At 45.1% G+C, this 17,750-nt stretch overlaps 41 non-coding genes and 7 pseudogenes across 41 annotated transcripts; all 48 read left to right on the top strand.

The window, feature by feature from the left end:
• Positions 1–199: 199 nt before the first annotated feature.
• Positions 200–318, top strand: LOC137986319 (5S ribosomal RNA). Its single transcript, XR_011119712.1, has one exon. It is a non-coding gene; the product is annotated as a 5S ribosomal RNA (ribosomal RNA).
• A 250-nt stretch (positions 319–568) lies between these two features.
• On the top strand, positions 569–688 carry LOC137986350 (5S ribosomal RNA). Its single transcript, XR_011119742.1, has one exon. It is a non-coding gene; the product is annotated as a 5S ribosomal RNA (ribosomal RNA).
• Positions 689–943: 255 nt separating this feature from the next.
• LOC137986359 (5S ribosomal RNA) lies at positions 944–1,062 on the top strand (annotated as a pseudogene).
• Positions 1,063–1,312: 250 nt separating this feature from the next.
• Positions 1,313–1,429, top strand: LOC137986361 (5S ribosomal RNA; annotated as a pseudogene).
• Positions 1,430–1,680: 251 nt separating this feature from the next.
• Positions 1,681–1,799, top strand: LOC137986358 (5S ribosomal RNA; annotated as a pseudogene).
• Positions 1,800–2,048: 249 nt separating this feature from the next.
• Positions 2,049–2,167, top strand: LOC137986369 (5S ribosomal RNA). The gene has a single exon (XR_011119751.1). It is a non-coding gene; the product is annotated as a 5S ribosomal RNA (ribosomal RNA).
• A 251-nt stretch (positions 2,168–2,418) lies between these two features.
• Positions 2,419–2,537, top strand: LOC137986380 (5S ribosomal RNA). The gene has a single exon (XR_011119762.1). It is a non-coding gene; the product is annotated as a 5S ribosomal RNA (ribosomal RNA).
• A 251-nt stretch (positions 2,538–2,788) lies between these two features.
• LOC137986351 (5S ribosomal RNA) lies at positions 2,789–2,906 on the top strand. Its single transcript, XR_011119743.1, has one exon. It is a non-coding gene; the product is annotated as a 5S ribosomal RNA (ribosomal RNA).
• Positions 2,907–3,156: 250 nt separating this feature from the next.
• On the top strand, positions 3,157–3,275 carry LOC137986392 (5S ribosomal RNA). The gene has a single exon (XR_011119773.1). It is a non-coding gene; the product is annotated as a 5S ribosomal RNA (ribosomal RNA).
• Positions 3,276–3,526: 251 nt separating this feature from the next.
• On the top strand, positions 3,527–3,645 carry LOC137986404 (5S ribosomal RNA). Its single transcript, XR_011119784.1, has one exon. It is a non-coding gene; the product is annotated as a 5S ribosomal RNA (ribosomal RNA).
• A 251-nt stretch (positions 3,646–3,896) lies between these two features.
• On the top strand, positions 3,897–4,015 carry LOC137986325 (5S ribosomal RNA). Its single transcript, XR_011119718.1, has one exon. It is a non-coding gene; the product is annotated as a 5S ribosomal RNA (ribosomal RNA).
• A 250-nt stretch (positions 4,016–4,265) lies between these two features.
• LOC137986337 (5S ribosomal RNA) lies at positions 4,266–4,384 on the top strand. The gene has a single exon (XR_011119729.1). It is a non-coding gene; the product is annotated as a 5S ribosomal RNA (ribosomal RNA).
• A 251-nt stretch (positions 4,385–4,635) lies between these two features.
• Positions 4,636–4,754, top strand: LOC137986348 (5S ribosomal RNA). The gene has a single exon (XR_011119740.1). It is a non-coding gene; the product is annotated as a 5S ribosomal RNA (ribosomal RNA).
• A 251-nt stretch (positions 4,755–5,005) lies between these two features.
• LOC137986360 (5S ribosomal RNA) lies at positions 5,006–5,124 on the top strand. The gene has a single exon (XR_011119744.1). It is a non-coding gene; the product is annotated as a 5S ribosomal RNA (ribosomal RNA).
• Positions 5,125–5,375: 251 nt separating this feature from the next.
• LOC137986363 (5S ribosomal RNA) lies at positions 5,376–5,494 on the top strand. The gene has a single exon (XR_011119745.1). It is a non-coding gene; the product is annotated as a 5S ribosomal RNA (ribosomal RNA).
• Positions 5,495–5,745: 251 nt separating this feature from the next.
• LOC137986364 (5S ribosomal RNA) lies at positions 5,746–5,864 on the top strand. The gene has a single exon (XR_011119746.1). It is a non-coding gene; the product is annotated as a 5S ribosomal RNA (ribosomal RNA).
• A 251-nt stretch (positions 5,865–6,115) lies between these two features.
• LOC137986365 (5S ribosomal RNA) lies at positions 6,116–6,234 on the top strand. Its single transcript, XR_011119747.1, has one exon. It is a non-coding gene; the product is annotated as a 5S ribosomal RNA (ribosomal RNA).
• Positions 6,235–6,485: 251 nt separating this feature from the next.
• Positions 6,486–6,604, top strand: LOC137986366 (5S ribosomal RNA). Its single transcript, XR_011119748.1, has one exon. It is a non-coding gene; the product is annotated as a 5S ribosomal RNA (ribosomal RNA).
• Positions 6,605–6,855: 251 nt separating this feature from the next.
• Positions 6,856–6,978, top strand: LOC137986352 (5S ribosomal RNA; annotated as a pseudogene).
• Positions 6,979–7,229: 251 nt separating this feature from the next.
• LOC137986367 (5S ribosomal RNA) lies at positions 7,230–7,348 on the top strand. Its single transcript, XR_011119749.1, has one exon. It is a non-coding gene; the product is annotated as a 5S ribosomal RNA (ribosomal RNA).
• Positions 7,349–7,599: 251 nt separating this feature from the next.
• Positions 7,600–7,718, top strand: LOC137986368 (5S ribosomal RNA). Its single transcript, XR_011119750.1, has one exon. It is a non-coding gene; the product is annotated as a 5S ribosomal RNA (ribosomal RNA).
• A 251-nt stretch (positions 7,719–7,969) lies between these two features.
• LOC137986370 (5S ribosomal RNA) lies at positions 7,970–8,088 on the top strand. Its single transcript, XR_011119752.1, has one exon. It is a non-coding gene; the product is annotated as a 5S ribosomal RNA (ribosomal RNA).
• A 251-nt stretch (positions 8,089–8,339) lies between these two features.
• On the top strand, positions 8,340–8,458 carry LOC137986371 (5S ribosomal RNA). Its single transcript, XR_011119753.1, has one exon. It is a non-coding gene; the product is annotated as a 5S ribosomal RNA (ribosomal RNA).
• A 251-nt stretch (positions 8,459–8,709) lies between these two features.
• Positions 8,710–8,828, top strand: LOC137986372 (5S ribosomal RNA). Its single transcript, XR_011119754.1, has one exon. It is a non-coding gene; the product is annotated as a 5S ribosomal RNA (ribosomal RNA).
• A 250-nt stretch (positions 8,829–9,078) lies between these two features.
• LOC137986373 (5S ribosomal RNA) lies at positions 9,079–9,197 on the top strand. The gene has a single exon (XR_011119755.1). It is a non-coding gene; the product is annotated as a 5S ribosomal RNA (ribosomal RNA).
• A 251-nt stretch (positions 9,198–9,448) lies between these two features.
• LOC137986374 (5S ribosomal RNA) lies at positions 9,449–9,567 on the top strand. The gene has a single exon (XR_011119756.1). It is a non-coding gene; the product is annotated as a 5S ribosomal RNA (ribosomal RNA).
• Positions 9,568–9,818: 251 nt separating this feature from the next.
• LOC137986375 (5S ribosomal RNA) lies at positions 9,819–9,937 on the top strand. The gene has a single exon (XR_011119757.1). It is a non-coding gene; the product is annotated as a 5S ribosomal RNA (ribosomal RNA).
• Positions 9,938–10,188: 251 nt separating this feature from the next.
• On the top strand, positions 10,189–10,307 carry LOC137986376 (5S ribosomal RNA). The gene has a single exon (XR_011119758.1). It is a non-coding gene; the product is annotated as a 5S ribosomal RNA (ribosomal RNA).
• A 251-nt stretch (positions 10,308–10,558) lies between these two features.
• Positions 10,559–10,677, top strand: LOC137986377 (5S ribosomal RNA). Its single transcript, XR_011119759.1, has one exon. It is a non-coding gene; the product is annotated as a 5S ribosomal RNA (ribosomal RNA).
• Positions 10,678–10,928: 251 nt separating this feature from the next.
• On the top strand, positions 10,929–11,047 carry LOC137986378 (5S ribosomal RNA). Its single transcript, XR_011119760.1, has one exon. It is a non-coding gene; the product is annotated as a 5S ribosomal RNA (ribosomal RNA).
• Positions 11,048–11,298: 251 nt separating this feature from the next.
• On the top strand, positions 11,299–11,417 carry LOC137986379 (5S ribosomal RNA). The gene has a single exon (XR_011119761.1). It is a non-coding gene; the product is annotated as a 5S ribosomal RNA (ribosomal RNA).
• Positions 11,418–11,668: 251 nt separating this feature from the next.
• Positions 11,669–11,787, top strand: LOC137986381 (5S ribosomal RNA). Its single transcript, XR_011119763.1, has one exon. It is a non-coding gene; the product is annotated as a 5S ribosomal RNA (ribosomal RNA).
• Positions 11,788–12,038: 251 nt separating this feature from the next.
• Positions 12,039–12,157, top strand: LOC137986383 (5S ribosomal RNA). Its single transcript, XR_011119764.1, has one exon. It is a non-coding gene; the product is annotated as a 5S ribosomal RNA (ribosomal RNA).
• Positions 12,158–12,407: 250 nt separating this feature from the next.
• Positions 12,408–12,526, top strand: LOC137986384 (5S ribosomal RNA). Its single transcript, XR_011119765.1, has one exon. It is a non-coding gene; the product is annotated as a 5S ribosomal RNA (ribosomal RNA).
• A 251-nt stretch (positions 12,527–12,777) lies between these two features.
• LOC137986385 (5S ribosomal RNA) lies at positions 12,778–12,896 on the top strand. Its single transcript, XR_011119766.1, has one exon. It is a non-coding gene; the product is annotated as a 5S ribosomal RNA (ribosomal RNA).
• A 251-nt stretch (positions 12,897–13,147) lies between these two features.
• Positions 13,148–13,266, top strand: LOC137986386 (5S ribosomal RNA). Its single transcript, XR_011119767.1, has one exon. It is a non-coding gene; the product is annotated as a 5S ribosomal RNA (ribosomal RNA).
• Positions 13,267–13,517: 251 nt separating this feature from the next.
• On the top strand, positions 13,518–13,636 carry LOC137986387 (5S ribosomal RNA). The gene has a single exon (XR_011119768.1). It is a non-coding gene; the product is annotated as a 5S ribosomal RNA (ribosomal RNA).
• Positions 13,637–13,887: 251 nt separating this feature from the next.
• Positions 13,888–14,010, top strand: LOC137986353 (5S ribosomal RNA; annotated as a pseudogene).
• A 251-nt stretch (positions 14,011–14,261) lies between these two features.
• On the top strand, positions 14,262–14,380 carry LOC137986388 (5S ribosomal RNA). Its single transcript, XR_011119769.1, has one exon. It is a non-coding gene; the product is annotated as a 5S ribosomal RNA (ribosomal RNA).
• A 251-nt stretch (positions 14,381–14,631) lies between these two features.
• LOC137986354 (5S ribosomal RNA) lies at positions 14,632–14,754 on the top strand (annotated as a pseudogene).
• A 251-nt stretch (positions 14,755–15,005) lies between these two features.
• On the top strand, positions 15,006–15,128 carry LOC137986355 (5S ribosomal RNA; annotated as a pseudogene).
• A 251-nt stretch (positions 15,129–15,379) lies between these two features.
• On the top strand, positions 15,380–15,498 carry LOC137986389 (5S ribosomal RNA). The gene has a single exon (XR_011119770.1). It is a non-coding gene; the product is annotated as a 5S ribosomal RNA (ribosomal RNA).
• Positions 15,499–15,749: 251 nt separating this feature from the next.
• Positions 15,750–15,868, top strand: LOC137986390 (5S ribosomal RNA). Its single transcript, XR_011119771.1, has one exon. It is a non-coding gene; the product is annotated as a 5S ribosomal RNA (ribosomal RNA).
• Positions 15,869–16,119: 251 nt separating this feature from the next.
• On the top strand, positions 16,120–16,238 carry LOC137986391 (5S ribosomal RNA). The gene has a single exon (XR_011119772.1). It is a non-coding gene; the product is annotated as a 5S ribosomal RNA (ribosomal RNA).
• A 251-nt stretch (positions 16,239–16,489) lies between these two features.
• Positions 16,490–16,608, top strand: LOC137986393 (5S ribosomal RNA). Its single transcript, XR_011119774.1, has one exon. It is a non-coding gene; the product is annotated as a 5S ribosomal RNA (ribosomal RNA).
• A 251-nt stretch (positions 16,609–16,859) lies between these two features.
• On the top strand, positions 16,860–16,978 carry LOC137986394 (5S ribosomal RNA). The gene has a single exon (XR_011119775.1). It is a non-coding gene; the product is annotated as a 5S ribosomal RNA (ribosomal RNA).
• Positions 16,979–17,229: 251 nt separating this feature from the next.
• Positions 17,230–17,348, top strand: LOC137986395 (5S ribosomal RNA). Its single transcript, XR_011119776.1, has one exon. It is a non-coding gene; the product is annotated as a 5S ribosomal RNA (ribosomal RNA).
• A 251-nt stretch (positions 17,349–17,599) lies between these two features.
• Positions 17,600–17,718, top strand: LOC137986396 (5S ribosomal RNA). Its single transcript, XR_011119777.1, has one exon. It is a non-coding gene; the product is annotated as a 5S ribosomal RNA (ribosomal RNA).
• The last annotated feature ends 32 nt before the right edge of the window (positions 17,719–17,750 follow it).

The following is a 17,750-nucleotide window of genomic DNA, read 5'->3' on the forward strand; positions in this document are numbered from 1 at the left end:
TGCTTGTCCACATTGCATGAGCACTGATATTTTCGCGCGCGACTAAATGTTAAAGTTGTCGTCACAATGTAACTGGGTGATGGCCTATTAATTGAACATTTCTTGCAGTCTGAAGGGCAAGGCAAGGGGATTTTCACTCGCTTTCTCGCTTGGCTAGACGAAAACAAATCACACATCCAACTAGAGCTTGTATTCTTCCGTCTACGACCATACCACAGGCGAAAAACCGGGTCCCGTCCGATCCCCGCAGTCAAATCCTGTAGGGCGAGAGTAGTACTTCGCTGGGTGACCGCTTGGGAATTTCTCGTGTTGTAGGCTTCTACTTTATGATTGCTTTTAGTTTATGGTTGATTCATGAGTTGTTATTTTCTTGCTTGTCCACATTGCATGAGCACTGAAATTTCGCGCGCGACAAATGTTAAAGTTGTCGTCACAATGTAACTGGTTGATGGCCTATTAATTGAACATTCTTTGCAGTCTGAAGGGAAGGCAAGGGGGATTTTCACTCGCTTTCTCGCTTGGCTAGACGAAAACAAATCACACATACAACTAGAGCTTGTATTCTTCCGTCTACGACCATACCACAGGCGAAAAACCGGGTCCCGTCCGATCCCCGCAGTCAAATCCTGTAGGGCGAGAGTAGTACTTCGCTGGGTGACCCGCTTGGGAATTCCTCGTGTTGTAGGCTTCTACTTTATTGATTGCTTTTAGTTTATGGTTGATTCATGAGTTGTTATTTTCTTGCTTGTCCACATTGCATGAGCACTGAATTTTCGCGCGCGCGACAAATGTTAAAGTTGTCGTCACAATGTACAACTGGTTGATGGCCTATTAATTGAACATTCTTTGCAGTCTGAAGGGAAGGCAAGGGGGATTTTCACTCGCTTTCTCGCTTGGCTAGACGAAAACAAATCACACATAAAACTTGAGCTTGTATTCTTCCGTCTACGAACATACCACCCGCAAAAAAACCGGGTCCCGTCCGATCCCCGCAGTCAAATCTGTAGGGCGAGAGTAGTACTTCGCTGGGTGACCGCTTGGGAATTCCTCGTGTTGTAGGCTTCTACTTTATTGCTGGCTATCAGTTTATTGTTGTTCAGTGAGATGTTGTTTTCTCGCTTGTCCACATTGGCTGGGCACTGAATTTTCGCGCGCGACAAATGTTAAAGTTGTCGTCACAATGTAACTGGTTGATGGCCTATTAAGTGAACATTCTTTGCAGTCTGATGGAAAGCAAGGGGGATTTTCACTCGCTTTCTCGCTTGGCTAGACGAAAACAAATCACACATACAACTAGAGCTTGTATTCTTCCGTCTACGACCATACCACAGGCGAAAACCGGGTCCCGTCCGATCCCGCAGTCAAATCCTGTAGGGCCTGAGTAGTACTTCGCTGGGTGACCGCTTGGGAATTCCTCGTGTTGTAGGCTTCTACTTTATTGTTTTTATTTCGTTTTTTGTTGAGTTATGAGTTGTTATTTTCTTTTTTGTCCACATTGCATGAGCACTGAATTTTCGCGCGCGACAAATGTTAAAGTTGTCGTCACAATGTAACTGGTTGATGGCCTATTAATTGAACATTCTTTGCAGTCTGAAGGGAAGGCAAGGGGGATGTTCAATCGCATTGTCGCTTGGCTAGACGAAAAACAATCACACATACAAATAGAGCTTGTGTTCTTCCGTCTACGACCATACCACAGGCGACAAAAGGGGTCCCGTCCGCTCCCCGCAGTCAAATCCTGTAGGGCGAGAGTAGTACTTCGCTGGGTGACCGCTTGGGAATTCCTCGTGTTGTAGGCTTCTACTTTATTGAGGCTTTTAGTTTATGGTTGATTCATGAGTTGTTATTTTCTTGCTTGTCCACATTGCATGAGCACTGAATTTTCGCGCGCGACAAATGTTAAAGTTGTCGTCACAATGTAACTGGTTGATGGCCTATTAATTGAACATTCTTTGCAGTCTGAAGGGAAGGCAAGGGGGATTTTCACTCGCTTTCTCGCTTGGCTAGACGAAACAAATCACACATACAACTAGAGCTTGTATTCTTCCGTCTACGACCATACCACAGGCGAAAAACCGGGTCCCGTCCGATCCCCGCAGTCAAATCCTGTAGGGCGAGAGTAGTACTTCGCTGGGTGACCGCTTGGGAATTCCTCGTGTTGTAGGCTTCTACTTTATTGATTGCTTTTAGTTTATGGTTGATTCATGAGTTGTTATTTTCTTGCTTGTCCACATTGCATGAGCACTGAATTTTCGCGCGCGACAAATGTTAAAGTTGTCGTCACAATGTAACTGGTTGATGGCCTATTAATTGAACATTCTTTGCAGTCTGAAGGGAAGGCAAGGGGGATTTTCACTCGCTTTCTCGCTTGGCTAGACGAAAACAAATCACACATACAACTAGAGCTTGTATTCTTCCGTCTACGACCATACCACAGGCGAAAAACCGGGTCCCGTCCGATCCCCGCAGTCAAATCCTGTAGGGCGAGAGTAGTACTTCGCTGGGTGACCGCTTGGGAATTCCTCGTGTTGTAGGCTTCTACTTTATTGATTGCTTTTAGTTTATGGTTGATTCATGAGTTGTTATTTTCTTGCTTGTCCACATTGCATGAGCACTGAATTTTCGCGCGCGACAAATGTTAAAGTTGTCGTCACAATGTAACTGGTTGATGGCCTATTAATTGAACATTCTTTGCAGTCTGAAGGGAAGGCAAGGGGGATTTTCACTCGCTTTCTCGCTTGGCTAGACGAAAACAAATCACACATACAACTAGAGCTTGTATTCTTCCGTCTACGACCATACCACAGGCGAAAACCGGGTCCCGTCCGATCCCCGCAGTCAAATCCTGTAGGGCGAGAGTAGTACTTCGCTGGGTGACCGCTTGGGAATTCCTCGTGTTGTAGGCTTCTACTTTATTGATTGCTTTTAGTTTATGGTTGATTCATGAGTTGTTATTTTCTTGCTTGTCCACATTGCATGAGCACTGAATTTTCGCGCGCGACAAATGTTAAAGTTGTCGTCACAATGTAACTGGTTGATGGCCTATTAATTGAACATTCTTTGCAGTCTGAAGGGAAGGCAAGGGGATTTTCACTCGCTTTCTCGCTTGGCTAGACGAAAACAAATCACACATACAACTAGAGCTTGTATTCTTCCGTCTACGACCATACCACAGGCGAAAAACCGGGTCCCGTCCGATCCCCGCAGTCAAATCCTGTAGGGCGAGAGTAGTACTTCGCTGGGTGACCGCTTGGGAATTCCTCGTGTTGTAGGCTTCTACTTTATTGATTGCTTTTAGTTTATGGTTGATTCATGAGTTGTTATTTTCTTGCTTGTCCACATTGCATGAGCACTGAATTTTCGCGCGCGACAAATGTTAAAGTTGTCGTCACAATGTAACTGGTTGATGGCCTATTAATTGAACATTCTTTGCAGTCTGAAGGGAAGGCAAGGGGGATTTTCACTCGCTTTCTCGCTTGGCTAGACGAAAACAAATCACACATACAACTAGAGCTTGTATTCTTCCGTCTACGACCATACCACAGGCGAAAAACCGGGTCCCGTCCGATCCCCGCAGTCAAATCCTGTAGGGCGAGAGTAGTACTTCGCTGGGTGACCGCTTGGGAATTCCTCGTGTTGTAGGCTTCTACTTTATTGATTGCTTTTAGTTTATGGTTGATTCATGAGTTGTTATTTTCTTGCTTGTCCACATTGCATGAGCACTGAATTTTCGCGCGCGACAAATGTTAAAGTTGTCGTCACAATGTAACTGGTTGATGGCCTATTAATTGAACATTCTTTGCAGTCTGAAGGGAAGGCAAGGGGGATTTTCACTCGCTTTCTCGCTTGGCTAGACGAAAACAAATCACACATACAACTAGAGCTTGTATTCTTCCGTCTACGACCATACCACAGGCGAAAAACCGGGTCCCGTCCGATCCCCGCAGTCAAATCCTGTAGGGCGAGAGTAGTACTTCGCTGGGTGACCGCTTGGGAATTCCTCGTGTTGTAGGCTTCTACTTTATTGATTGCTTTTAGTTTATGGTTGATTCATGAGTTGTTATTTTCTTGCTTGTCCACATTGCATGAGCACTGAATTTTCGCGCGCGACAAATGTTAAAGTTGTCGTCACAATGTAACTGGTTGATGGCCTATTAATTGAACATTCTTTGCAGTCTGAAGGGAAGGCAAGGGGATTTTCACTCGCTTTCTCGCTTGGCTAGACGAAAACAAATCACACATACAACTAGAGCTTGTATTCTTCCGTCTACGACCATACCACAGGCGAAAAACCGGGTCCCGTCCGATCCCCGCAGTCAAATCCTGTAGGGCGAGAGTAGTACTTCGCTGGGTGACCGCTTGGGAATTCCTCGTGTTGTAGGCTTCTACTTTATTGATTGCTTTTAGTTTATGGTTGATTCATGAGTTGTTATTTTCTTGCTTGTCCACATTGCATGAGCACTGAATTTTCGCGCGCGACAAATGTTAAAGTTGTCGTCACAATGTAACTGGTTGATGGCCTATTAATTGAACATTCTTTGCAGTCTGAAGGGAAGGCAAGGGGGATTTTCACTCGCTTTCTCGCTTGGCTAGACGAAAACAAATCACACATACAACTAGAGCTTGTATTCTTCCGTCTACGACCATACCACAGGCGAAAAACCGGGTCCCGTCCGATCCCCGCAGTCAAATCCTGTAGGGCGAGAGTAGTACTTCGCTGGGTGACCGCTTGGGAATTCCTCGTGTTGTAGGCTTCTACTTTATTGATTGCTTTTAGTTTATGGTTGATTCATGAGTTGTTATTTTCTTGCTTGTCCACATTGCATGAGCACTGAATTTTCGCGCGCGACAAATGTTAAAGTTGTCGTCACAATGTAACTGGTTGATGGCCTATTAATTGAACATTCTTTGCAGTCTGAAGGGAAGGCAAGGGGGATTTTCACTCGCTTTCTCGCTTGGCTAGACGAAAACAAATCACACATACAACTAGAGCTTGTATTCTTCCGTCTACGACCATACCACAGGCGAAAAACCGGGTCCCGTCCGATCCCCGCAGTCAAATCCTGTAGGGCGAGAGTAGTACTTCGCTGGGTGACCGCTTGGGAATTCCTCGTGTTGTAGGCTTCTACTTTATTGATTGCTTTTAGTTTATGGTTGATTCATGAGTTGTTATTTTCTTGCTTGTCCACATTGCATGAGCACTGAATTTTCGCGCGCGACAAATGTTAAAGTTGTCGTCACAATGTAACTGGTTGATGGCCTATTAATTGAACATTCTTTGCAGTCTGAAGGGAAGGCAAGGGGGATTTTCACTCGCTTTCTCGCTTGGCTAGACGAAAACAAATCACACATACAACTAGAGCTTGTATTCTTCCGTCTACGACCATACCACAGGCGAAAAACCGGGTCCCGTCCGATCCCCGCAGTCAAATCCTGTAGGGCGAGAGTAGTACTTCGCTGGGTGACCGCTTGGGAATTCCTCGTGTTGTAGGCTTCTACTTTATTGATTGCTTTTAGTTTATGGTTGATTCATGAGTTGTTATTTTCTTGCTTGTCCACATTGCATGAGCACTGAATTTTCGCGCGCGACAAATGTTAAAGTTGTCGTCACAATGTAACTGGTTGATGGCCTATTAATTGAACATTCTTTGCAGTCTGAAGGGAAGGCAAGGGGGATTTTCACTCGCTTTCTCGCTTGGCTAGACGAAAACAAATCACACATACAACTAGAGCTTGTATTCTTCCGTCTACGACCATACCACAGGCGAAAAACCGGGTCCCGTCCGATCCCCGCAGTCAAATCCTGTAGGGCGAGAGTAGTACTTCGCTGGGTGACCGCTTGGGAATTCCTCGTGTTGTAGGCTTCTACTTTATTGATTGCTTTTAGTTTATGGTTGATTCATGAGTTGTTATTTTCTTGCTTGTCCACATTGCATGAGCACTGAATTTTCGCGCGCGACAAATGTTAAAGTTGTCGTCACAATGTAACTGGTTGATGGCCTATTAATTGAACATTCTTTGCAGTCTGAAGGGAAGGCAAGGGGGATTTTCACTCGCTTTCTCGCTTGGCTAGACGAAAACAAATCACACATACAACTAGAGCTTGTATTCTTCCGTCTACGACCATACCACAGGCGAAAAACCGGGTCCCGTCCGATCCCCGCAGTCAAATCCTGTAGGGCGAGAGTAGTACTTCGCTGGGTGACCGCTTGGGAATTCCTCGTGTTGTAGGCTTCTACTTTATTGATTGCTTTTAGTTTATGGTTGATTCATGAGTTGTTATTTTCTTGCTTGTCCACATTGCATGAGCACTGAATTTTCGCGCGCGACAAATGTTAAAGTTGTCGTCACAATGTAACTGGTTGATGGCCTATTAATTGAACATTCTTTGCAGTCTGAAGGGAAGGCAAGGGGGATTTTCACTCGCTTTCTCGCTTGGCTAGACGAAAACAAATCACACATACAACTAGAGCTTGTATTCTTCCGTCTACGACCATACCACAGGCGAAAAACCGGGTCCCGTCCGATCCCCGCAGTCAAATCCTGTAGGGCGAGAGTAGTACTTCGCTGGGTGACCGCTTGGGAATTCCTCGTGTTGTAGGCTTCTACTTTATTGATTGCTTTTAGTTTATGGTTGATTCATGAGTTGTTATTTTCTTGCTTGTCCACATTGCATGAGCACTGAATTTTCGCGCGCGACAAATGTTAAAGTTGTCGTCACAATGTAACTGGTTGATGGCCTATTAATTGAACATTCTTTGCAGTCTGAAGGGAAGGCAAGGGGGATTTTCACTCGCTTTCTCGCTTGGCTAGACGAAAACAAATCACACATACAACTAGAGCTTGTATTCTTCCGTCTACGACCATACCACAGGCGAAAAATTAACCGGGTCCCGTCCGATCCCCGCAGTCAAATCCTGTAGGGCGAGAGTAGTACTTCGCTGGGTGACCGCTTGGGAATTCCTCGTGTTGTAGGCTTCTACTTTATTGATTGCTTTTAGTTTATGGTTGATTCATGAGTTGTTATTTTCTTGCTTGTCCACATTGCATGAGCACTGAATTTTCGCGCGCGACAAATGTTAAAGTTGTCGTCACAATGTAACTGGTTGATGGCCTATTAATTGAACATTCTTTGCAGTCTGAAGGGAAGGCAAGGGGGATTTTCACTCGCTTTCTCGCTTGGCTAGACGAAAACAAATCACACATACAACTAGAGCTTGTATTCTTCCGTCTACGACCATACCACAGGCGAAAAACCGGGTCCCGTCCGATCCCCGCAGTCAAATCCTGTAGGGCGAGAGTAGTACTTCGCTGGGTGACCGCTTGGGAATTCCTCGTGTTGTAGGCTTCTACTTTATTGATTGCTTTTAGTTTATGGTTGATTCATGAGTTGTTATTTTCTTGCTTGTCCACATTGCATGAGCACTGAATTTTCGCGCGCGACAAATGTTAAAGTTGTCGTCACAATGTAACTGGTTGATGGCCTATTAATTGAACATTCTTTGCAGTCTGAAGGGAAGGCAAGGGGGATTTTCACTCGCTTTCTCGCTTGGCTAGACGAAAACAAATCACACATACAACTAGAGCTTGTATTCTTCCGTCTACGACCATACCACAGGCGAAAAACCGGGTCCCGTCCGATCCCCGCAGTCAAATCCTGTAGGGCGAGAGTAGTACTTCGCTGGGTGACCGCTTGGGAATTCCTCGTGTTGTAGGCTTCTACTTTATTGATTGCTTTTAGTTTATGGTTGATTCATGAGTTGTTATTTTCTTGCTTGTCCACATTGCATGAGCACTGAATTTTCGCGCGCGACAAATGTTAAAGTTGTCGTCACAATGTAACTGGTTGATGGCCTATTAATTGAACATTCTTTGCAGTCTGAAGGGAAGGCAAGGGGGATTTTCACTCGCTTTCTCGCTTGGCTAGACGAAAACAAATCACACATACAACTAGAGCTTGTATTCTTCCGTCTACGACCATACCACAGGCGAAAAACCGGGTCCCGTCCGATCCCCGCAGTCAAATCCTGTAGGGCGAGAGTAGTACTTCGCTGGGTGACCGCTTGGGAATTCCTCGTGTTGTAGGCTTCTACTTTATTGATTGCTTTTAGTTTATGGTTGATTCATGAGTTGTTATTTTCTTGCTTGTCCACATTGCATGAGCACTGAATTTTCGCGCGCGACAAATGTTAAAGTTGTCGTCACAATGTAACTGGTTGATGGCCTATTAATTGAACATTCTTTGCAGTCTGAAGGGAAGGCAAGGGGGATTTTCACTCGCTTTCTCGCTTGGCTAGACGAAAACAAATCACACATACAACTAGAGCTTGTATTCTTCCGTCTACGACCATACCACAGGCGAAAAACCGGGTCCCGTCCGATCCCCGCAGTCAAATCCTGTAGGGCGAGAGTAGTACTTCGCTGGGTGACCGCTTGGGAATTCCTCGTGTTGTAGGCTTCTACTTTATTGATTGCTTTTAGTTTATGGTTGATTCATGAGTTGTTATTTTCTTGCTTGTCCACATTGCATGAGCACTGAATTTTCGCGCGCGACAAATGTTAAAGTTGTCGTCACAATGTAACTGGTTGATGGCCTATTAATTGAACATTCTTTGCAGTCTGAAGGGAAGGCAAGGGGGATTTTCACTCGCTTTCTCGCTTGGCTAGACGAAAACAAATCACACATACAACTAGAGCTTGTATTCTTCCGTCTACGACCATACCACAGGCGAAAAACCGGGTCCCGTCCGATCCCCGCAGTCAAATCCTGTAGGGCGAGAGTAGTACTTCGCTGGGTGACCGCTTGGGAATTCCTCGTGTTGTAGGCTTCTACTTTATTGATTGCTTTTAGTTTATGGTTGATTCATGAGTTGTTATTTTCTTGCTTGTCCACATTGCATGAGCACTGAATTTTCGCGCGCGACAAATGTTAAAGTTGTCGTCACAATGTAACTGGTTGATGGCCTATTAATTGAACATTCTTTGCAGTCTGAAGGGAAGGCAAGGGGATTTTCACTCGCTTTCTCGCTTGGCTAGACGAAAACAAATCACACATACAACTAGAGCTTGTATTCTTCCGTCTACGACCATACCACAGGCGAAAAACCGGGTCCCGTCCGATCCCCGCAGTCAAATCCTGTAGGGCGAGAGTAGTACTTCGCTGGGTGACCGCTTGGGAATTCCTCGTGTTGTAGGCTTCTACTTTATTGATTGCTTTTAGTTTATGGTTGATTCATGAGTTGTTATTTTCTTGCTTGTCCACATTGCATGAGCACTGAATTTTCGCGCGCGACAAATGTTAAAGTTGTCGTCACAATGTAACTGGTTGATGGCCTATTAATTGAACATTCTTTGCAGTCTGAAGGGAAGGCAAGGGGGATTTTCACTCGCTTTCTCGCTTGGCTAGACGAAAACAAATCACACATACAACTAGAGCTTGTATTCTTCCGTCTACGACCATACCACAGGCGAAAAACCGGGTCCCGTCCGATCCCCGCAGTCAAATCCTGTAGGGCGAGAGTAGTACTTCGCTGGGTGACCGCTTGGGAATTCCTCGTGTTGTAGGCTTCTACTTTATTGATTGCTTTTAGTTTATGGTTGATTCATGAGTTGTTATTTTCTTGCTTGTCCACATTGCATGAGCACTGAATTTTCGCGCGCGACAAATGTTAAAGTTGTCGTCACAATGTAACTGGTTGATGGCCTATTAATTGAACATTCTTTGCAGTCTGAAGGGAAGGCAAGGGGGATTTTCACTCGCTTTCTCGCTTGGCTAGACGAAAACAAATCACACATACAACTAGAGCTTGTATTCTTCCGTCTACGACCATACCACAGGCGAAAAACCGGGTCCCGTCCGATCCCCGCAGTCAAATCCTGTAGGGCGAGAGTAGTACTTCGCTGGGTGACCGCTTGGGAATTCCTCGTGTTGTAGGCTTCTACTTTATTGATTGCTTTTAGTTTATGGTTGATTCATGAGTTGTTATTTTCTTGCTTGTCCACATTGCATGAGCACTGAATTTTCGCGCGCGACAAATGTTAAAGTTGTCGTCACAATGTAACTGGTTGATGGCCTATTAATTGAACATTCTTTGCAGTCTGAAGGGAAGGCAAGGGGGATTTTCACTCGCTTTCTCGCTTGGCTAGACGAAAACAAATCACACATACAACTAGAGCTTGTATTCTTCCGTCTACGACCATACCACAGGCGAAAAACCGGGTCCCGTCCGATCCCCGCAGTCAAATCCTGTAGGGCGAGAGTAGTACTTCGCTGGGTGACCGCTTGGGAATTCCTCGTGTTGTAGGCTTCTACTTTATTGATTGCTTTTAGTTTATGGTTGATTCATGAGTTGTTATTTTCTTGCTTGTCCACATTGCATGAGCACTGAATTTTCGCGCGCGACAAATGTTAAAGTTGTCGTCACAATGTAACTGGTTGATGGCCTATTAATTGAACATTCTTTGCAGTCTGAAGGGAAGGCAAGGGGGATTTTCACTCGCTTTCTCGCTTGGCTAGACGAAAACAAATCACACATACAACTAGAGCTTGTATTCTTCCGTCTACGACCATACCACAGGCGAAAAACCGGGTCCCGTCCGATCCCCGCAGTCAAATCCTGTAGGGCGAGAGTAGTACTTCGCTGGGTGACCGCTTGGGAATTCCTCGTGTTGTAGGCTTCTACTTTATTGATTGCTTTTAGTTTATGGTTGATTCATGAGTTGTTATTTTCTTGCTTGTCCACATTGCATGAGCACTGAATTTTCGCGCGCGACAAATGTTAAAGTTGTCGTCACAATGTAACTGGTTGATGGCCTATTAATTGAACATTCTTTGCAGTCTGAAGGGAAGGCAAGGGGGATTTTCACTCGCTTTCTCGCTTGGCTAGACGAAAACAAATCACACATACAACTAGAGCTTGTATTCTTCCGTCTACGACCATACCACAGGCGAAAAACCGGGTCCCGTCCGATCCCCGCAGTCAAATCCTGTAGGGCGAGAGTAGTACTTCGCTGGGTGACCGCTTGGGAATTCCTCGTGTTGTAGGCTTCTACTTTATTGATTGCTTTTAGTTTATGGTTGATTCATGAGTTGTTATTTTCTTGCTTGTCCACATTGCATGAGCACTGAATTTTCGCGCGCGACAAATGTTAAAGTTGTCGTCACAATGTAACTGGTTGATGGCCTATTAATTGAACATTCTTTGCAGTCTGAAGGGAAGGCAAGGGGGATTTTCACTCGCTTTCTCGCTTGGCTAGACGAAAACAAATCACACATACAACTAGAGCTTGTATTCTTCCGTCTACGACCATACCACAGGCGAAAAACCGGGTCCCGTCCGATCCCCGCAGTCAAATCCTGTAGGGCGAGAGTAGTACTTCGCTGGGTGACCGCTTGGGAATTCCTCGTGTTGTAGGCTTCTACTTTATTGATTGCTTTTAGTTTATGGTTGATTCATGAGTTGTTATTTTCTTGCTTGTCCACATTGCATGAGCACTGAATTTTCGCGCGCGACAAATGTTAAAGTTGTCGTCACAATGTAACTGGTTGATGGCCTATTAATTGAACATTCTTTGCAGTCTGAAGGGAAGGCAAGGGGGATTTTCACTCGCTTTCTCGCTTGGCTAGACGAAAACAAATCACACATACAACTAGAGCTTGTATTCTTCCGTCTACGACCATACCACAGGCGAAAAACCGGGTCCCGTCCGATCCCCGCAGTCAAATCCTGTAGGGCGAGAGTAGTACTTCGCTGGGTGACCGCTTGGGAATTCCTCGTGTTGTAGGCTTCTACTTTATTGATTGCTTTTAGTTTATGGTTGATTCATGAGTTGTTATTTTCTTGCTTGTCCACATTGCATGAGCACTGAATTTTCGCGCGCGACAAATGTTAAAGTTGTCGTCACAATGTAACTGGTTGATGGCCTATTAATTGAACATTCTTTGCAGTCTGAAGGGAAGGCAAGGGGGATTTTCACTCGCTTTCTCGCTTGGCTAGACGAAAACAAATCACACATACAACTAGAGCTTGTATTCTTCCGTCTACGACCATACCACAGGCGAAAAACCGGGTCCCGTCCGATCCCCGCAGTCAAATCCTGTAGGGCGAGAGTAGTACTTCGCTGGGTGACCGCTTGGGAATTCCTCGTGTTGTAGGCTTCTACTTTATTGATTGCTTTTAGTTTATGGTTGATTCATGAGTTGTTATTTTCTTGCTTGTCCACATTGCATGAGCACTGAATTTTCGCGCGCGACAAATGTTAAAGTTGTCGTCACAATGTAACTGGTTGATGGCCTATTAATTGAACATTCTTTGCAGTCTGAAGGGAAGGCAAGGGGGTTTTCACTCGCTTTCTCGCTTGGCTAGACGAAAACAAATCACACATACAACTAGAGCTTGTATTCTTCCGTCTACGACCATACCACAGGCGAAAAACCGGGTCCCGTCCGATCCCCGCAGTCAAATCCTGTAGGGCGAGAGTAGTACTTCGCTGGGTGACCGCTTGGGAATTCCTCGTGTTGTAGGCTTCTACTTTATTGATTGCTTTTAGTTTATGGTTGATTCATGAGTTGTTATTTTCTTGCTTGTCCACATTGCATGAGCACTGAATTTTCGCGCGCGACAAATGTTAAAGTTGTCGTCACAATGTAACTGGTTGATGGCCTATTAATTGAACATTCTTTGCAGTCTGAAGGGAAGGCAAGGGGGATTTTCACTCGCTTTCTCGCTTGGCTAGACGAAAACAAATCACACATACAACTAGAGCTTGTATTCTTCCGTCTACGACCATACCACAGGCGAAAAACCGGGTCCCGTCCGATCCCCGCAGTCAAATCCTGTAGGGCGAGAGTAGTACTTCGCTGGGTGACCGCTTGGGAATTCCTCGTGTTGTAGGCTTCTACTTTATTGATTGCTTTTAGTTTATGGTTGATTCATGAGTTGTTATTTTCTTGCTTGTCCACATTGCATGAGCACTGAATTTTCGCGCGCGACAAATGTTAAAGTTGTCGTCACAATGTAACTGGTTGATGGCCTATTAATTGAACATTCTTTGCAGTCTGAAGGGAAGGCAAGGGGGATTTTCACTCGCTTTCTCGCTTGGCTAGACGAAAACAAATCACACATACAACTAGAGCTTGTATTCTTCCGTCTACGACCATACCACAGGCGAAAAACCGGGTCCCGTCCGATCCCCGCAGTCAAATCCTGTAGGGCGAGAGTAGTACTTCGCTGGGTGACCGCTTGGGAATTCCTCGTGTTGTAGGCTTCTACTTTATTGATTGCTTTTAGTTTATGGTTGATTCATGAGTTGTTATTTTCTTGCTTGTCCACATTGCATGAGCACTGAATTTTCGCGCGCGACAAATGTTAAAGTTGTCGTCACAATGTAACTGGTTGATGGCCTATTAATTGAACATTCTTTGCAGTCTGAAGGGAAGGCAAGGGGGATTTTCACTCGCTTTCTCGCTTGGCTAGACGAAAACAAATCACACATACAACTAGAGCTTGTATTCTTCCGTCTACGACCATACCACAGGCGAAAAACCGGGTCCCGTCCGATCCCCGCAGTCAAATCCTGTAGGGCGAGAGTAGTACTTCGCTGGGTGACCGCTTGGGAATTCCTCGTGTTGTAGGCTTCTACTTTATTGATTGCTTTTAGTTTATGGTTGATTCATGAGTTGTTATTTTCTTGCTTGTCCACATTGCATGAGCACTGAATTTTCGCGCGCGACAAATGTTAAAGTTGTCGTCACAATGTAACTGGTTGATGGCCTATTAATTGAACATTCTTTGCAGTCTGAAGGGAAGGCAAGGGGGATTTTCACTCGCTTTCTCGCTTGGCTAGACGAAAACAAATCACACATACAACTAGAGCTTGTATTCTTCCGTCTACGACCATACCACAGGCGAAAAATTAACCGGGTCCCGTCCGATCCCCGCAGTCAAATCCTGTAGGGCGAGAGTAGTACTTCGCTGGGTGACCGCTTGGGAATTCCTCGTGTTGTAGGCTTCTACTTTATTGATTGCTTTTAGTTTATGGTTGATTCATGAGTTGTTATTTTCTTGCTTGTCCACATTGCATGAGCACTGAATTTTCGCGCGCGACAAATGTTAAAGTTGTCGTCACAATGTAACTGGTTGATGGCCTATTAATTGAACATTCTTTGCAGTCTGAAGGGAAGGCAAGGGGGATTTTCACTCGCTTTCTCGCTTGGCTAGACGAAAACAAATCACACATACAACTAGAGCTTGTATTCTTCCGTCTACGACCATACCACAGGCGAAAAACCGGGTCCCGTCCGATCCCCGCAGTCAAATCCTGTAGGGCGAGAGTAGTACTTCGCTGGGTGACCGCTTGGGAATTCCTCGTGTTGTAGGCTTCTACTTTATTGATTGCTTTTAGTTTATGGTTGATTCATGAGTTGTTATTTTCTTGCTTGTCCACATTGCATGAGCACTGAATTTTCGCGCGCGACAAATGTTAAAGTTGTCGTCACAATGTAACTGGTTGATGGCCTATTAATTGAACATTCTTTGCAGTCTGAAGGGAAGGCAAGGGGGATTTTCACTCGCTTTCTCGCTTGGCTAGACGAAAACAAATCACACATACAACTAGAGCTTGTATTCTTCCGTCTACGACCATACCACAGGCGAAAAATTAACCGGGTCCCGTCCGATCCCCGCAGTCAAATCCTGTAGGGCGAGAGTAGTACTTCGCTGGGTGACCGCTTGGGAATTCCTCGTGTTGTAGGCTTCTACTTTATTGATTGCTTTTAGTTTATGGTTGATTCATGAGTTGTTATTTTCTTGCTTGTCCACATTGCATGAGCACTGAATTTTCGCGCGCGACAAATGTTAAAGTTGTCGTCACAATGTAACTGGTTGATGGCCTATTAATTGAACATTCTTTGCAGTCTGAAGGGAAGGCAAGGGGGATTTTCACTCGCTTTCTCGCTTTGCTAGACGAAAACAAATCACACATACAACTAGAGCTTGTATTCTTCCGTCTACGACCATACCACAGGCGAAAAATTAACCGGGTCCCGTCCGATCCCCGCAGTCAAATCCTGTAGGGCGAGAGTAGTACTTCGCTGGGTGACCGCTTGGGAATTCCTCGTGTTGTAGGCTTCTACTTTATTGATTGCTTTTAGTTTATGGTTGATTCATGAGTTGTTATTTTCTTGCTTGTCCTCATTGCATGAGCACTGAATTTTCGCGCGCGACAAATGTTAAAGTTGTCGTCACAATGTAACTGGTTGATGGCCTATTAATTGAACATTCTTTGCAGTCTGAAGGGAAGGCAAGGGGGATTTTCACTCGCTTTCTCGCTTGGCTAGACGAAAACAAATCACACATACAACTAGAGCTTGTATTCTTCCGTCTACGACCATACCACAGGCGAAAAACCGGGTCCCGTCCGATCCCCGCAGTCAAATCCTGTAGGGCGAGAGTAGTACTTCGCTGGGTGACCGCTTGGGAATTCCTCGTGTTGTAGGCTTCTACTTTATTGATTGCTTTTAGTTTATGGTTGATTCATGAGTTGTTATTTTCTTGCTTGTCCACATTGCATGAGCACTGAATTTTCGCGCGCGACAAATGTTAAAGTTGTCGTCACAATGTAACTGGTTGATGGCCTATTAATTGAACATTCTTTGCAGTCTGAAGGGAAGGCAAGGGGGATTTTCACTCGCTTTCTCGCTTGGCTAGACGAAAACAAATCACACATACAACTAGAGCTTGTATTCTTCCGTCTACGACCATACCACAGGCGAAAAACCGGGTCCCGTCCGATCCCCGCAGTCAAATCCTGTAGGGCGAGAGTAGTACTTCGCTGGGTGACCGCTTGGGAATTCCTCGTGTTGTAGGCTTCTACTTTATTGATTGCTTTTAGTTTATGGTTGATTCATGAGTTGTTATTTTCTTGCTTGTCCACATTGCATGAGCACTGAATTTTCGCGCGCGACAAATGTTAAAGTTGTCGTCACAATGTAACTGGTTGATGGCCTATTAATTGAACATTCTTTGCAGTCTGAAGGGAAGGCAAGGGGGATTTTCACTCGCTTTCTCGCTTGGCTAGACGAAAACAAATCACACATACAACTAGAGCTTGTATTCTTCCGTCTACGACCATACCACAGGCGAAAAACCGGGTCCCGTCCGATCCCCGCAGTCAAATCCTGTAGGGCGAGAGTAGTACTTCGCTGGGTGACCGCTTGGGAATTCCTCGTGTTGTAGGCTTCTACTTTATTGATTGCTTTTAGTTTATGGTTGATTCATGAGTTGTTATTTTCTTGCTTGTCCACATTGCATGAGCACTGAATTTTCGCGCGCGACAAATGTTAAAGTTGTCGTCACAATGTAACTGGTTGATGGCCTATTAATTGAACATTCTTTGCAGTCTGAAGGGAAGGCAAGGGGGATTTTCACTCGCTTTCTCGCTTGGCTAGACGAAAACAAATCACACATACAACTAGAGCTTGTATTCTTCCGTCTACGACCATACCACAGGCGAAAAACCGGGTCCCGTCCGATCCCCGCAGTCAAATCCTGTAGGGCGAGAGTAGTACTTCGCTGGGTGACCGCTTGGGAATTCCTCGTGTTGTAGGCTTCTACTTTATTGATTGCTTTTAGTTTATGGTTGATTCATGAGTTGTTATTTTCTTGCTTGTCCACATTGCATGAGCACTGAATTTTCGCGCGCGACAAATGTTAAAGTTGTCGTCACAATGTAACTGGTTGATGGCCTATTAATTGAACATTCTTTGCAGTCTGAAGGGAAGGCAAGGGGGATTTTCACTCGCTTTCTCGCTTGGCTAGACGAAAACAAATCACACATACAACTAGAGCTTGTATTCTTCCGTCTACGACCATACCACAGGCGAAAAACCGGGTCCCGTCCGATCCCCGCAGTCAAATCCTGTAGGGCGAGAGTAGTACTTCGCTGGGTGACCGCTTGGGAATTCCTCGTGTTGTAGGCTTCTACTTTATTGATTGCTTTTAGTTTATGGTTGATTCATGAGTTGTTATTTTCTTGCTTGTCCACATTGCATGAGCACTGAATTTTCGCGCGCGACAAATGTTAAAGTTGTCGTCACAATGTAACTGGTTGATGGCCTATTAATTGAACATTCTTTGCAGTCTGAAGGGAAGGCAAGGGGGATTTTCACTCGCTTTCTCGCTTGGCTAGACGAAAACAAATCACACATACAACTAGAGCTTGTATTCTTCCGTCTACGACCATACCACAGGCGAAAAACCGGGTCCCGTCCGATCCCCGCAGTCAAATCCTGTAGGGCGAGAGTAGTACTTCGCTGGGTGACCGCTTGGGAATTCCTCGTGTTGTAGGCTTCTACTTTATTGATTGCTTTTAGTTTATGGTTGATTCATGAGTTGTTATTTTCTTGCTTGTCCACATTGCATGAGCACTGAATTTTCGCGCGCGACAAATGTTAAAGTTGTCGTCACAATGTAACTGGTTGATGGCCTATTAATTGAACATTCTTTGCAGTCTGAAGGGAAGGCAAGGGGGATTTTCACTCGCTTTCTCGCTTGGCTAGACGAAAACAAATCACACATACAACTAGAGCTTGTATTCTTCCGTCTACGACCATACCACAGGCGAAAAACCGGGTCCCGTCCGATCCCCGCAGTCAAATCCTGTAGGGCGAGAGTAGTACTTCGCTGGGTGACCGCTTGGGAATTCCTCGTGTTGTAGGCTTCTACTTTATTGATTGCTTTTAGTTTATGGTT

The sequence above is a fragment of the Montipora foliosa genome, unplaced genomic scaffold, assembly GCF_036669935.1.
Source record: "Montipora foliosa isolate CH-2021 unplaced genomic scaffold, ASM3666993v2 scaffold_19, whole genome shotgun sequence".
NCBI classification, from domain to species: domain Eukaryota; kingdom Metazoa; phylum Cnidaria; class Anthozoa; order Scleractinia; family Acroporidae; genus Montipora; species Montipora foliosa.